Below are 14,912 nucleotides of genomic sequence, written 5' to 3'. Positions count from 1 at the left end.
AGCCCCGGGAAGGAGTTGGGGGTTGGGTGTCACAAAGGCTGGGGCATGAGCCCCAGGTGCTTCCAGTCTCGCCTTTGCCCTTCCTGAGTTGCCAAAGAAAATGGGCAGCTGCCCGGGCTAGTGTGTGGAGCAGTTTCCCTCTTCCAAGTGTGCCCCAGTCCCTGTGCTGGAGGGTACTTGCTAAATAGCACCTTGGGAGCCTGGGTGTTTCTCTGCTTGTCGCCAGCTGGGGAAAAGCCTCTTGGGGTAAAATCTCCTGCCCCACTGCAAAAGTCAGCACCCTGAGTGGGAACGGTAAGAGGCCCCACCAGGGGGGCTGGCCCTGCTTTCCTACCATCTTCTGATGTTGGCCACAAAGCATCAGCAGCTGGCTGTGGGTGGTTTTCAGTGGGGGTTCGGCATGCCAGGGAGCAGCCTGGCTGGGTGTCTCTGTGGCTGCTGCTGGCCACGCATAGGCATGGTTCTCCCCTCCTGTTGCCCTGCCCTTGGTTGCTCTGTGGCTTTTAAGCCTTCCCTTGGAGCTGTCAGCACCAGCCGCCTCTGCTCTAGGTGCCCAGAGGAGGAGAGGTGCTGGGCTCCAGCCTGGGACTCTTCCTCCCTCCTGCCTTTCCCTGACTATGAAACCTGGCCCTGACACTCCTTTCTTCAAGCGCCATGTGGGCTAGAGGAAAAGTGTGGTAGAAAGCACAAGGGCCAAACTTGTCAGCATCAGAAATCCCAAACACCCAGTCAAACCATAGCCACTTCTAGACCCCATTCCCACCAAAGACCTGGCTCCAGTGGGTATGAGTCACTCAGCAAAAGGTCAACAACTCATTTTTATACAGCTGGAGATAGGAAAGCGCTTGGATCTCCAGGGATTTACCATAAGGTCCCACTGAGATTTGAACTCAGATTCCAGCATGCCAACCCTTACACCATGGGCCCAGCTTGTGCTAGTTTCTCTGAACATTGGTGACCCCATCATAGAATACCAGGGTTGGAAGGGACCTCAGGAGGTCATCTAGTCCAACTCCCTGCTCAAAGCAGGGCCAATCCACAGACAGATTTTTATCCCAGGTCCCTAAATAGCCCATCTCAAGGACTGAGCTCACACACCTGGGTTTAGCAGGCGAATACTCAAACCACTGAGCTCTCCCTCCCTCACAGGCCCAGCTTGTATAAGGGACTGTTGGCCCTTTACTAAAACTGAGTGGGTTTTTTTTAGGTTGGCTAGTTCCCAGTCCCAATAGAAGGGGGAAGGGTCAATGGGAAATCAGGACCCTGAGACTGACAGGCCCCTGGGGCGATGGTCACCAACTGGTAGGGAACAAGTGAGAATTTGTTAATGAGTAAAATTCCTGGTGAAAATTGGCAAAGCTGTGGAGAGTTTGAAAAGTTCCAGTGAATTTACACATGAAGATACAAACAGAGAGAAAGAGAACATCACAGACTGCACAGGCCCACACAGACATAAACAAAAACCAAACCCACACAGCACACAGAGCCATATACACATAAGGGAAAGCCACACAAAACATAGAACAAATCCACACCAAAAAGTACAGCAAAAGCCCACAACAGGAAAGCACAAAAAACACATACCAAAAGAATACTTAGCAAAAAACAATCTGCATGCAAAAGTCATACACACACACACACAAAACTATGCATGGCATCCACAAAAATCACACAGGACCCACATGCACATCAACACGACAGACAACAAAACCCCCACAACATACAGAAAGCCAGGCAGGGTTTGAGTCTCACAGCGAAGAGGGTGAGCACACAGGTGGTTTGGGGAGCAAAGACTGAGGGGGAGTCGGGGGCAGTGCTCTGGGCTGTGCCTGACCCCTCCTGACACAGGCGGCTGGTGCAGAGCAGAGCCTGGGAGATCTGTGGAATCTGCCCTGCTCTCTGTAAAGCAAGGGGACCTCGGTGTCTTCTGAGCTGCAATTGTATTTTCTGCAGGGCAAAATGATTGGCAGAAGCTATTTGCTTAAAGAAAACTAGTGGTCACGGTGAGGTTTGAACTCACAACCTCAGCATCACTCCACTCAGCACTGCTACTAGAAGTACTGTGTGCTAACCACTGATGAGCTACCAAAAAATTAACAACCAGTTCCCTCTTCCTCACTCCACAAGGGGGCCGTGCCCCCCTGGGACTCCTGCCCCATCCAACCTCCCATATTCTTTGATGCCCCCACCGGGATCCCTACCCCATCCACCCTCTTTCTCTGTCCCCTGACTGCCCCCTGCCACCCCATCCAATCCAATCCCTCCTCTCATTCCTAATGGCCCCTGGGACCCTTGCCCTCATTCAATTCCCCTGTTCCCTGCCCTCTGACCACCCTGACCCCTATCCACCCCTCCGAACTTCCCTGCCCTCTTCCAACAGCCCCTCCCTGCTCCCTGCCCCTTTACCACGCTCGAGGCCGGGCTGGGGGCACTGGACCAGGCCAGGGATGAGCCGGAGCTGCTTGGCAGGGCCCAAGCCCGGGAGGGGGAGAAGTTTGGCTGGAGCCAGGCTTGGAAAGGTAAGCTGGGGCGGGGGAGTGAGGACGGCTCCAGGGAGGCATGGCAGGGCCCAGCCCAGTCCTGCTCCAGCCGAGTGCCCCGGCCCTATCTGAGTGGCTCTTGGCCAGGGCCGGTGCCGCTCGGCCGGGGCCAAAGCTGCTTGGCTGGGGCCGGCGCCGCTCGGCTGGAGCCGGGGTGCTTGGCCAGGCCCGGGCCAGGGCCGGAGCCGCTCAGCCGGGCCCGGGGCTGCTCAGCCAGAGCAGTACTGGGCGGGGCCCTGCCATGCCTCCCTGGAGCCGTCCTTGCTTCCCCGCCCCAGCTAACCTTGCCAAGCTGCTTCTTGTTTCTGAGCCCTCCCGAGTCCCAGGCTTCCCGCGTGAACATCTGATTTGCAGGAAGCAGGGGAGGAGGAGGAGAAGGGAGGGGCAGAGCCTTCAGGGGAGGAGCCCAGGAAGCAGAGGTGAGCTGGGGCCGGGGGCGGGGCGGCCCTTTTAGAACCATTTGTCCTGGGACAACTGGTTCTAAAATGGCTTCTAAATTTAACAACCGGTTCCTGCGAACTGGTGAGAACCGGCTCCAGCTCAGCACTGCGCTAACCCATTGCACCACTGGAGCCCAGCTCAGGAATTGTCTCTTTGTTTCATGGATGGATTAGAGGGGTGGGTGAGGGGGTTGCATTAGCTAAAACAAATCCACATTAAAGGCTGCAGGATGGCAGCAGCAGTGGTGGGGAGCCTCCTTCCATGTGATAGAGCTGGTTCCCCCTTCCGTTGCTGAGGGGAAGGTTGGTGCTTTGAGCCCACCCGGTGCTGGAATGTCCCATGGGTGAGATTAACGGGACTCTTGGGAAGGGAAGGGAGGGGAGGGGAAGTCTTTTCTATCCCTGCCTAGCTCCATTGGTCTCCTGTGGCCCTTTTGGCTCTCTGCTCCCCTGTTGGGGAGATGCAGAGACAAGCCCCCATCTGGGTGAGTCACCGAGAGGCTGTGTCCCATGGCACGTGTGGGGGAGAGGGGTAGGGGTGGGATGGGGCTCAAGGGGAGAAGGTTGTGTGTGACAGTGTGTGGGGGAGGGGGAGGGTGTGTTCCTTAGGATAGAAATGATGGAAAACACAGGGGCAGTGACAGTGAAGCCCCGTGTCTGAGTGTTATGACCCTGTGTGGTGCTGCCATTCACCTTCCCCTCCTATGGGCTCAGCTTTCATTGAATCCAGCATTTTTTCACCTGTCCTCACCACAGAGGTGTCCCACATGCCTCAGCTACCGAGTGTCCCTCTTAGAGACGCCGAGGACTGGAACTGATTTCAGCTGCTGGACAGCTCTGCTAGGTCTTTATTCATTTGCACAGGAAAATGCTGAGTGTTTAAATTCATTTCAAGCCCCCTGCCCCCATTCAGCGAACTCCTGAACATACTGGAGATGGGTCTGGAAATCGATTTTCATTCAAAAAAGTTTTTAAAGGGAATTACTTGGATTAGATCCCATTACCCTGCAGGGAAACATTCACCCACTGATTTATATGCTCAACAGAGAGTGTCATGTACAGCCGAGAGCAGAAACAGTTTTTAACCTGGGGGTTAGTAAACTTTATCTCTGTACAAACACCACAGTTTACAAACTCCCCACCCCCGCTCTGTGTCACCAGAGCACAACAACTGTCCTTGGGGCACACACGGCTCCCCAGCTCCCTGCCCGTCAGTCTCTCCAGCGATGCTTCAATCCCTTAAAGCAGGGTCTCAACCACAATTTACCTTAGGGCCAGGGCCAGTCCTCCAGTCCTCCCAGTGGGCCAATAATGTCACTCATACTGCCCAGAACCCGCCCCCCAAAACTCCGCCCCTCACCTGCCTAAGGCTCTGGGAGGGAGTTTGGGTGGGGGAAGGAGGTCTAGTGTTCAGACCCTGGATTGGGGCTGGGGATTGGGGTGCAGGAGGGGTGCAGGGTCTGGGAGGGAGTTGGGGGCTGGGAGTGAGTATATGAGGAGGGGGTGGGGGTGCAGGCTCTGGGAGGGAGTCAGGAGTGTGGCGCTTACCTGGGGCTCCAAGGCGGGGCAGGCTGGGGGTCCTCCGCATGCTGCTACCCCCAGGCATCACCCCCACAGCGTCCCATTGGTCACAGGGGTGAAAAGGCAGGGGCAGCGTGTGGAGGCACAGCCCCGCCCTGCCCTGCCATGGGGAGGGGCCGGCAGCCCCTGGAGTGAGCAGGCAGACGCTGCTCAGCTCCGCTGCACTGACGGGGCCCCTGGGGGCAGCAGGTGGGGCCAAGGGAGTGACCTGGTCCCAATACTGCTGAAGCCCCACGGGCGAGACCTGGGAACCAGGACTGCCAGCCAGACAAACACCTTTAAGAGGAGGCATCCCTCTCCCTGTCAAAAACTGATCTTCCTCCTTCAGTTCAGTGACAGCCTGAATTGTTCCTTATCCCGGCAGAGCCAGAGGACTGAAAGCAGCAACATCAAACCCCTGTGTAGCTCGCTGGAATGGACATAAACACTCCCTGGTATCTGAGGAGATGTTCAGCTTTGCCCTTGGTCAACTACAAGGCTAAAGGGAAAGGAGGTGGCACCAGATATAAAGAGTGAAACACGACACATCATAGTTATGCCCACGGTGGCTGCAAAATCTTTTGATGTACTTCTGCTTATCAGCAGTGTATTGTTTTCTCTGGAGCCTAGGCCTTGACCAAGAAATTTGTATCTTGATAAAATAATCGACTGCCCCTGGTGAAGGCAATGGACTTGACACCCACTGGGGTGTCCCTACACAGGTACAAGTACTAACAACAGTGGCTGCCTTTTAGCCATAGATTTTAATCAGGGCAATAAATACAACCCCCTGTTAAATCATTTCTCAGACCGAGTCCTTCACCCACATTCCCTAGAGCATTGGGCCACCATGTGGACGTTTCATTTCCCGCCTCAATTTCACACAGAGACACAATTTCCTTTGCACAGATCCATGAACAGCAAAACCTCCCTGTGTCTCTTGTCTGAGCCAGGGCATTCGATTCCAGTGACCCCTTCTCTCCTGCAGTGGTGATGGTCGGACAGAGGGGTCGTGGCACCTGCATCCCTGCCAGGGAGATATTGGCTCGGCTCTTTCTTTCTGCTGCTGTTGTTAGTCCATGAAACATCAAGGGTGGAATGCAAGGCTGAGTTCATGCACCAGCCCCCTGAAAAAATTTCAGTACCACAGAGAAATCCTGCCCCCGGCTATTGGAACGATGTGCTGGAGATTTGACTAGGAAAGGGACTGTCTGAATTGTCAAAGTGGGGAATGAACAACAATCTACAGAAATGTCATTCACACAAACACACTCTAATCCTGCTCCAGCCGGAAGGGAAATGGGCAGGAATTCTCGCTGTTCAGCCAAGGACACACACTGATGCGCAGCCATGAGTGTGCTGGGGAAGCTGGTCTGAGCAATTTGAAGTGACAATTCAGTGAGAACAGAATCATCATGTAGTAAAACAGCTGTATGTCAAGTAGTTGTGGCCGAGTGGTTAAGGCAATGGACTAGAAATCCATTGGGGTCACCCCACACAGGTTCAAATCCTGTCAACTATGCAAGCACTGCGCTGTTGTCATTATTACTCTAGTCTTAGTCCCTGAGCATCCACAGTGCAAACTGGAGCCAGATCTACTTTCACTCTGTCAACACTTAAAATGCTGCTGTGGCACTGCTATAGCACTTTGGTGTAGACAGTGACTGGAGGGGTTTTCCCATCCCTGTAATAGTTACATTGACAGAACAACTCTTCCTTTTATTTAGCACTAGCTAACCAGGGCTTAGGTCACCTTAACTCTATGGGTTTGGGGAGAGGGGGGGATTCACACCCTGAGAGACATCGCTCTGTCAGTTCAGTGCCCAGCGTACTCGAGCCCTTAGATCCCTCTGGGTATTTCAATGCAGGCACTGACCTGTGAGAGGAAAACATCAGCTCACAAACACAGAGACTGAATTCCCCACATTTAATCTCGCTGCACTTTCCAGAAAGTCACAAAATTCAATTCATTCTTGCTAGGACAGAGAAAAAATAAGTGACACTAAGTTTTTGGCTTGGTTAAATACAATTAAGTGTTTAATCAATATAGTAAAAATACTGATTCCTCTAACTAACACCACAGCATGAAATAGGAAGAGAGACAAATCTTGTCAGTGATGACTAATTTCGCAAATGATCTTCCCATTATTAATTTCCACGCTGCCCCCATTGGAGTTCTGGGCATCTCCAGTGTCATTGCTCTGCATTCACCTTCCCCTAGAATTGTTCTCGGACATTCGACTTCGTCTGCAGCATGGGGCTCGGGTCTCTTGCTAGACGATTCCCTGCACCTTGAGGTCTTTAAGCCACGATTTGAGGACTTCAATAACTCAGACATAGGTTAGGGGTTTGTTACAGGAGTGGGTGGGTGAGATTCTGTGGCTTGCGTTGTGCAGGAGGTCAGACTAGATGATCATAATGGTCCCTTCTGACCTTAAGTCTATGAATCTATTCCCAAATTTTAGTCCTGCTTTGGGACAGTGTCTCTCATGCAAGAAATTGCCCCATCTGCGCTAGCAGTGAGGCTCCCTCACTAGCAGCTGAAATCAGGGAGAGCTGTGTGAAGTGAAAGGCCCCAGGGGTGCCTGAACAGGGTGGGAACAACACCCCAGGACTTTTAAAAATGGGAGGGCTCTGAAAGGGAAGGGGCCCAGCCTCTGTAGCAGGAATGCAGGGCAGGCGAGTTCACGGCAGGCATTGTGGGATACTGGTGGAGGCCAGTAATGGTGATATAATGACCAGCAGCGTCTACACTGACAATTTGTCACTTTAAGTTTGCTGCACAAAGCTCTAGGCCTCTTGTCGAGATGGTTTTATTTTGTCACCAAAACAGGCCAATTTTGTCACCAGACGTGGTATTGCAGTGTGTGCACCAGCCAAAAGCTGCTGACCGAGGGAGCGTTGTGTGTTTTTCCACACACCTGAGCAATATAATTCTGCTGAAATAACTTTGTAGTGCAGACCTGGCCAAAGATTCACACACACACATACTGCTTGCAAGGAAAACCTCACCTGCTCCTCTGCTTTGCAGAATCCAAACACAAGCAAAGCTTGTCAGGCCCCAGTGGGGATGGCAGGGAGTCAGGTGTGGGCAGACACGGTGTTTTAGCCCCAGGTGGGCACCATGGGTTAGTTGGCTAAAGCACCTGTCTTGTAAACAGGAGATCTTGGGTTCAACTCCCAGTGGTGCCTTGTTGATTAACTTTTAGGGCACCTGGTATTGGCTACTGACAGAGGACAAAACACAGAGCTAGATGGGCCTTTGGTCCAGCCCAGTGTGGCTGTTTAAATTGGGTTTGAGGAGAAGGGTGAAGAGGAGCAGGCTCTGGTTGGGAATGAGGAGCAGTGAGCATAGAAGGGACTGAGGGCTGGGTCTGAGGGGCACTGGGAAAAGAGGGGACATGGGTTTGGGCTGAAGAGCATCTTCATTTGGGGATCCAGCAGGACAGGGGAAGGCAGCAGGTGATTCTAATTCCTTAGGGATTTTCAGTTGTGTTTATGTGTGTGTGTGTGTGCAGGGGAGGAACATGCTCTATGGCCAGAGGCCTTTTTTCCTCCAGGCTGCAAGGACAGAGGGGCTGTCAGGAAGTTGCCCCTTGAAACCCACACACAAAAAGGCCCTTCTGAGGAAAGAGAAAAAGTAACATCAAAGAGGACTCCAGCAAGACAGCGTAAGACCTTGGTAAGTAGTTTATCACCTGACCAGGGACTTGAACCCTGGGTCCTCAGATTAAAAGTCTGACACTCTGCCAACTGAGCTAGCCAGGCTCAGAAAGCAAAATAGCAAGTTGGTGCAGAGGAGAAACTAGTCAAGAAAACAAGAGCGGGAAACAATACGGGAAACCTGCTGCTCTCTCTGGCCTGGTCAACACTACGAGTTTATATCGAATTTAACAGCGTTAAATCGCATTAACCCTGCACCCGTCCACACAACGAAGCTTTTTATATCAATATAAAGGGCTCTTAATACCGGTATCTGTACTCCTCCCCGACGAGGGGAGTAGCGCTGAAATCGGTATTGCCATGTTGGATTAGGGTTAGTGTGGCTGCAATTCGATGGTATTGGCATCCGGCCGCTATCCCACAGTGCACCATTGTGACCTCTCTGGACAGCAGTCTGAACTCAGATGCACTGGCCAGGTAGACAGGAAAAGCCTCGCGAACTTTTGAATTTCATTTCCTGTTTGCCCAGCGTGGAGCGCTGATCAGCACAGGTGACCATGCAGTCCCAGAATCAAAAAAGAGCTCCAGCATGGACCGTACGGGAGATACTGAAGCTGATCTCTCTATGGGGAGATGAATCTGTTCTATCAGAACTCCGTTCCAAAAGACAAAATGCCAAAGCATTTGAAAAAATCTCCAAGGCCATGATAGACAGAGGCCACAGCAGGGACTCAACACAGTGCTGAAACTTAAGGAGCTGAGACAAGCGTACCAGAAAGCCAAAGAATGAAATGGACGCTCACGGAGGGAGGGGCGACTGACGACTGTAGCTATCCCACAGTTCCCGCACTCTCCGAAAACCATTTGAATTCTTGGCTGAGTTCCCAAAGCCTGAAGGGTCAAAAATATTGTCGCAGGTGGTTCAGGGTATATGTTGTCCCCCTCCCTCCCCATGAAAGCAAAGGGGAAAAAATCATTTCTTGCCTTTTTTTCAATGTCACCGTATGTCTACGGGATGGTGCTGGCAGATGTGGTGCTGCAGCGCTACACAGCAGTGTCCCCTTCTGTTCTGCAGATGGTATGGTAGGGCTGATATCTGTCATTGTTATCCCATGAGTGCTCCTGGCAGGTCTTGGTGAGGTCAGCTGGGGGTGCCTGGGCAAAAATGGGAAGGATTCTCAGGTAATTCTCTTCTTTAAGCTTTGTCTAATGGAGAGTCAGTCCTGCCTGGAATATCATAGCAGCTGGAGGCTTCCCTCCCCTCCCCGCTTTGAACTCTACTTGCAGAGGCAATAAAGTCAGTGTTGTTTGAAATTCCTGAATTCTTTATTACTTCATGACACAAATGGGGGGATAACTGCCACGGTAGCCCAGGAGGGGTGGGGGAGGAGGGAAGCAATGGGTGGTGTTGTTGCAGGGGCACCCCCTAGAATGGCATGCAGCTCATCATTTCTGCCAGATGTCGGGGGCTCTGACCTGGAGCGGCCCTTTGCTTCTCTGGTTCTTTAGTAGGCTTGCCTGATAGTCTAGACAGGACTGACTCTCCTTTTAGACAAAACTTAAAGAAGGGAATAACCTGGGGAGTCATTTCCATTTTTGTCCATGCGCCCCCGGCCAACCTCACCAAGGCCAGCCAGGAGCACCCATGACAGCAGTAGATGGTACAGAGTAACTGTCACTGTCAACTTGCAAAGCAGCAGACAGTACAATATGGCTGGTAACCATCTTTACTAACTTGCAGAAGGGAAGGGAATGCTGCTGTGTAGCACTGCAGTACCGCATCTGTCAGCACCATCCAGTAGACATACAGTGACGGTGTAAAAAGGTTGAATGGGCTCCATGGTTGCCGTGCTATGGTGTCTGCCCGGGCAATCCAGGGAAAAGGGCGCGAAATGATTGTCTGCCGTTGCTTTCACGGAGGGAGGATTGAGTGACGACATTTACCCAGAATCACCCACGACACTGTTTTAGCCCTGTCAGCATTGGGATCTCAACCCAGAATTCCAATGGGCGGAGGAGACTGCGGGAACTATAAAAGCAGCAAAGAATCCTGTGGCACCTTATAGACTAACAGACGTTTTGCAGCATGAGCTTTCATGGGTGAATACCCACTTCTTCGGATGCAAGTAGTGGAAATTTCCAGTGGCAGGTATATATATGCAAGCAAGAAGCAAGCTAGAGATAACGAGGTTAGATCAATCAGGGAGGATGAGGCCCTGTTCTAGCAGTTGAGGTGTGAACACCAAGGGAGGAGAAACTGGTTCTGTAGTTGGCAAGCCATTCACAGTCTTTGTTTAATCCTGAACTGATGGTGTCAAATTTGCAGATTAACTGGAGCTCAGCAGTTTCTCTTTGAAGTCTGGTCCTGAAGTTTTTTTGCTGCAGGATGGCCACCTTAAGATCTGCTATTGTGTGGCCAGGGAGGTTGAATATCTGATTTGCGTCCATTTATCCTTATCCTTTGGACAGTCTCTACGGAAAAAGATAAATGGACACAAATCAGATATTAGGAATGGCAATATACAAAAACCTTTAGGAGAACACTTCAACCTCCCTGGCCACTTCACTGGCAGAGCGACATCTCTCAGGGTGTGACCCCTCCCCAAACCTATAGAGTTCAGGTGACCTAAGGCCTGGTTAGATAGTGCTGAAGGAAAGGAAGAATTGTTCTGTCCATGTAGCTCTTACAGGGATGGGAAAACCCCTCCAGTCATTGTCTACTCCAAAGTGCTATAGCAGTGCCACAGCAGCATTTTAAGTATAGAAAGAGTGAAATTAGATCTGGCTTCAGTTTGCACTGTGGATGCTCAGCTACTAATAGCGACAACAACAGTGCAGTGCTTGCATAGTTGGCAGGATTCAAACCTGTGCAGGGAGACCCCAATGGATTTCTAGTCCATCGCCTTAACCACTCGGCCACAACTACTTAACATATAAAGCCATTTCACTACATGATGATTCTGTTCTCACTGAATTGTCACTTCAAATTGTTTGCTCAGACCAGCTTCCCCAGCACACTCATGGCTGCATTAGTGTAAGTGTGTCCTTGGCTGAACAGCGAGAATTCCTGCCCATTTCCCTTCCGGTTGGAACACGATTAGAGTGTGTTTGTGTGAACGACATTGCTGTAGATTGTTGTTCATTCCCCACTCTGACAATTCAGACAGTCCCTTTCCTAGTCAAATCTCCAGCACATCGTTCCAATAGCAGGGGGCAGGATTTCTCTGGGGCACTGAGGGCTGCTGCGTGAACTCAGCCTTGCATTCCACCCTTGGTGTTTCATGGACTAACAACAGCAGCAGAAAGAAAGAGCCGAGCCAATATCTCCCTGGCAGGGATGCAGGTGCCACGTCCCCTCTGTCTGACCGTCGCCATTGCAGAAGAGAAGGGTTCACTGGAATCGAATGCCCTGGCTCAGACCAGAGACACAGGAAGATTTTGCTGTTCATGGATCTGTGCAAATGAAATTTTGTCTCTGTGTGAAACTGAGGTCGGAAATGAAACATCCACATGGTGGCCCAATGCTCTAGGGAATGTGGGTGAAGGACTCGGGCTGAGAAATGATTTAACAGGGGGTTGTTTCAATTTATTGCCCCAATTAAAATCTATGGCAGCCATTGTTGTTAGTATTTGTACCTGTGTTGGGACACCCCAGTGGGTGTCAAGTCCATTGCCTTCACCAGGGGCAGTCGATTGTTTTATCAGGGTACAAATTTCTTGGCCAAGGTATAGTCAAGGCCTAGACTCCAGAGAAAACAATATGCTGCTGCTACGAAGAAGTACCTAAAAAGATTTTGCAGCCACCAGGGGCATAACTATGATGTGTCGTGTTTCACTCTTTATATCTGGCACCACCTCCTTTCCCTTTAGCCTTGTAGTTGACCAAGGGCAAAAATGAACATCTCCTCAGATATCAGGGAGTGTTTATGTCCATTCCTGCGAGCTACACAGGGGTTTGATGTTGCTGCTTTCAATCCTCCGGCTCTGCCGGGATAAGGAACAATTCAGGCTGTCACTGAACTGAAGGAGGAAGATCAGTTTTTGACAGGGAGAGGGACGACTCCTCTTAAAGGTGTTTGTCTAGCAGGCAGTCCTGGTTCCCAGGTCTCGCCCGTGGGGCTCCAGCAGTTTTGGGACCGGGTCACTCCCTTGGCCCCACCTGGCGCTCCCCCCCAGGGGCCTCAGCAGTGCAGCGGAGTTGAGCACCGCCTCCCCCTTCCCACACACCCCCTCCCGCCTGCCCACAATCTCCCTCCCAGAGCCTGCAACCCCACCCCTCCTCCTGTTCCCGCTACCCCCTGCCCCAGCCCAGAGCCTGCACCCTACACCCAAACTCCATCCCAGAGCCTTCACCCCAGAACCTCTCACCCACACAAACTCTCTCCCAGAGACCAGCCTCTCACCCCTTCTGCACCCAAACTCCCTCCAGACCCTGCACCCCAATCCACAGCCCCAGCCCAGGGCCTGCACCCTAGACCTCCTCCCCCCACCCAAACTCCCTCCCAGAGCCTTAGGCAGGTGAGGGGCGGAGTTTTGGGAGGCGGGGTCTGGGCAGTATGAGTGACATTATTGGCCCACTGGGAGGACTGGAGGACTGGCCCTGGCCCTAAGGTAAATTGAGGTTAAGACCCTGCTTTAAGGGATTGGAGCAATGCTGGAGAGACTGACGGGCAGGGAGCTGGGGAGCTGTGTGTGCCCCAAGGAGAGTTGTTGTTGTGCTCTGGTGACACAGAGCGGGCGTGGGGAGTTTGTAAGCTGTGGTGTTTGTATAGAAGAGAGAAAGTTTACTAACCCCCAGGTAAAAACTGGTCCTGCTCTGGGCTGTACGTGACACTCTTTGTTGTGAGGGTAGGTCAGTGGGTGAATGTTTCCCTGTAGGATGATGGGTTCCTAGTTCCAATCCAACTGATTCCCTTTAAAAACTTTTTTGAATGAAAATCGATTTCCAGACCCATCTCCAGTATGTTCAGGAGTTCTCTGAATGGGGGCGGGGGGCTTGAAATGAATTTAAACACTCAGCATTTTCCTGTACAAATGAATAAAGACCTAGCAGAGCTGTCCAGCAGCTGAAATCAGTTCCAGTCCTCGGCGTCTCTAAGAGGGACACTCGGTAGCTGAGGCATGTGGGACACCTCTGTGGTGAGGACAGGTGAAAAAATGCTGGATTCAATGAAAGATGAGCCTATAGGAGGGGAAGGTGAACGGCGGCACCACACAGGGTCATAACACTCAGACATGGGGCTTCACTGTCACTTCCCCTGTGTTTTCTATAATTTCTATCCTAAGGAACACACCCTCCCCCTCCCCCACACACTGTCACACACAATCTTCTCTCCTTGAGCCCCATCCCACCCCTACCCCTCTCCCCCCCCACACGCCATGGGACACAGCCTCTCGGTGACTCTCCCAGATGGGGGCTTGTCTCTGCATCTCCCCAGCAAGGGAGCAGAGAGCCGAAAGGGCCACAGGAGACCAATGGAGCTAGGCAGGGATAGAAAAGACTTCCCCTCCCTTCCCAAGAGTCCCGTTAATCTCACCCATGGGACGTTCCAGCACCGGGTGGGCTCAAAGCACCAACCTTCCCCTGAGCAACAGAAGGGGGAACCAGCTCTATCACACAGAAGGAGGCTCCCCATCTCTGCTGCTGCCATCCTGCAGCCTTTAATATGGATTTGTTTTAGCTAATGCAACCCCTGACCCCTCTAATCCATCCATGAAATACAGATACAAACTCCTACATGTGGGCTCCAGTGGTGCAATGGGTTAGTGCCCAGTGCTTATGGAGCACTGCTGAGTGGGCTGAAGTTGTGAGATCAAACCTTCCCTAAAATGCTAATTTTCTTTAAGCAAATAGCTTCTCCCAATCATTTTGCCCTGCAGAAAATACAATTCTGGCTCAGAAGACACTGAGGTCCCCTTGCTTTACAGAGAGCAGGGCAGATTCCACAGATCTACCATGCTCTGCTCTCCACCAGCCGCCTGTGTCAGGAGGGGTCAGGCAGAGCCCAGAGCACTGCCCCCAACTCCCCCTCAATCTTTGCTCCCCAAACCACCTGTGTGCTCACCCTCTTCGCTGTGAGACTCAAACCCTGCCTGGCTTTCTGTATGTCGGTGTGGTTTTTGTCTGTCTCATTGATGTGCGTGTGGGTCCTGTGTGATTTTGGTGGATGCCTTGCATAGTTTTGTGTGCGTGAGTGTGTGTATGATTTTTGCATGAATATTGTTTTTTGCTTAGTATTCTTCTGTTATGTGGGTTTTGTGCTTTCTTGTTGTGGGCTTTTGCTGTACTTTTTGGTGTGGATTTGTTCTTTCTATGTTTTGTGTGGCTTTCCCTTATGTGTATATGGCTCTGTGTGCTGTTTGGTTTTTGTTTATGTCTGTGTGGGCCTGTGCAGTCTGTGATGTTCTCATTCTCTCTGTGTGGGTTTGTCTCTCTGTTTGTATCTTCATGTGTAAATTCACTGGAACTTTTCAAAATCTCCACAACTTTGCCAATTTTCACCAGGAATTTTTCTCCATTAACAAATTCTCACTTGTTCCCTACCACTTGGTAACCATTGCCCCAGGAGCCTGTCAGTCTCCGGGTCCTGATTTCCCATTGACCCTTCCCCCTTCTATTGGGACTGGGAACTAACCAACCAAAAACCCCACTAAGTTTTAGTAAAGGGCCAACAGTCCCTTACATGAGCCAGCCACGTGAAGGTCACCA

General features: G+C 51.6%; 3 non-coding genes across 3 annotated transcripts; 1 reads left to right on the top strand and 2 right to left on the bottom strand.

The window, feature by feature from the left end:
* Positions 1-5,980: 5,980 nt before the first annotated feature.
* On the top strand, positions 5,981-6,062 carry TRNAS-AGA. Its single transcript has one exon. It is a non-coding gene; the product is annotated as a tRNA-Ser (tRNA).
* Positions 6,063-8,235: 2,173 nt separating this feature from the next.
* TRNAK-UUU lies at positions 8,236-8,308 on the bottom strand. The gene has a single exon. It is a non-coding gene; the product is annotated as a tRNA-Lys (tRNA).
* A 2,739-nt stretch (positions 8,309-11,047) lies between these two features.
* Positions 11,048-11,129, bottom strand: TRNAS-AGA. The gene has a single exon. It is a non-coding gene; the product is annotated as a tRNA-Ser (tRNA).
* Between the last annotated feature and the right edge of the window lie 3,783 nt (positions 11,130-14,912).

The sequence above is a fragment of the Mauremys mutica genome, unplaced genomic scaffold, assembly GCF_020497125.1.
Source record: "Mauremys mutica isolate MM-2020 ecotype Southern unplaced genomic scaffold, ASM2049712v1 Super-Scaffold_100416, whole genome shotgun sequence".
Taxonomy (NCBI): Eukaryota; Metazoa; Chordata; order Testudines; family Geoemydidae; genus Mauremys; species Mauremys mutica.
Note: the sequence above shows the minus strand (reverse complement) of the source record. Positions and strands in the feature narration are given on the sequence as shown.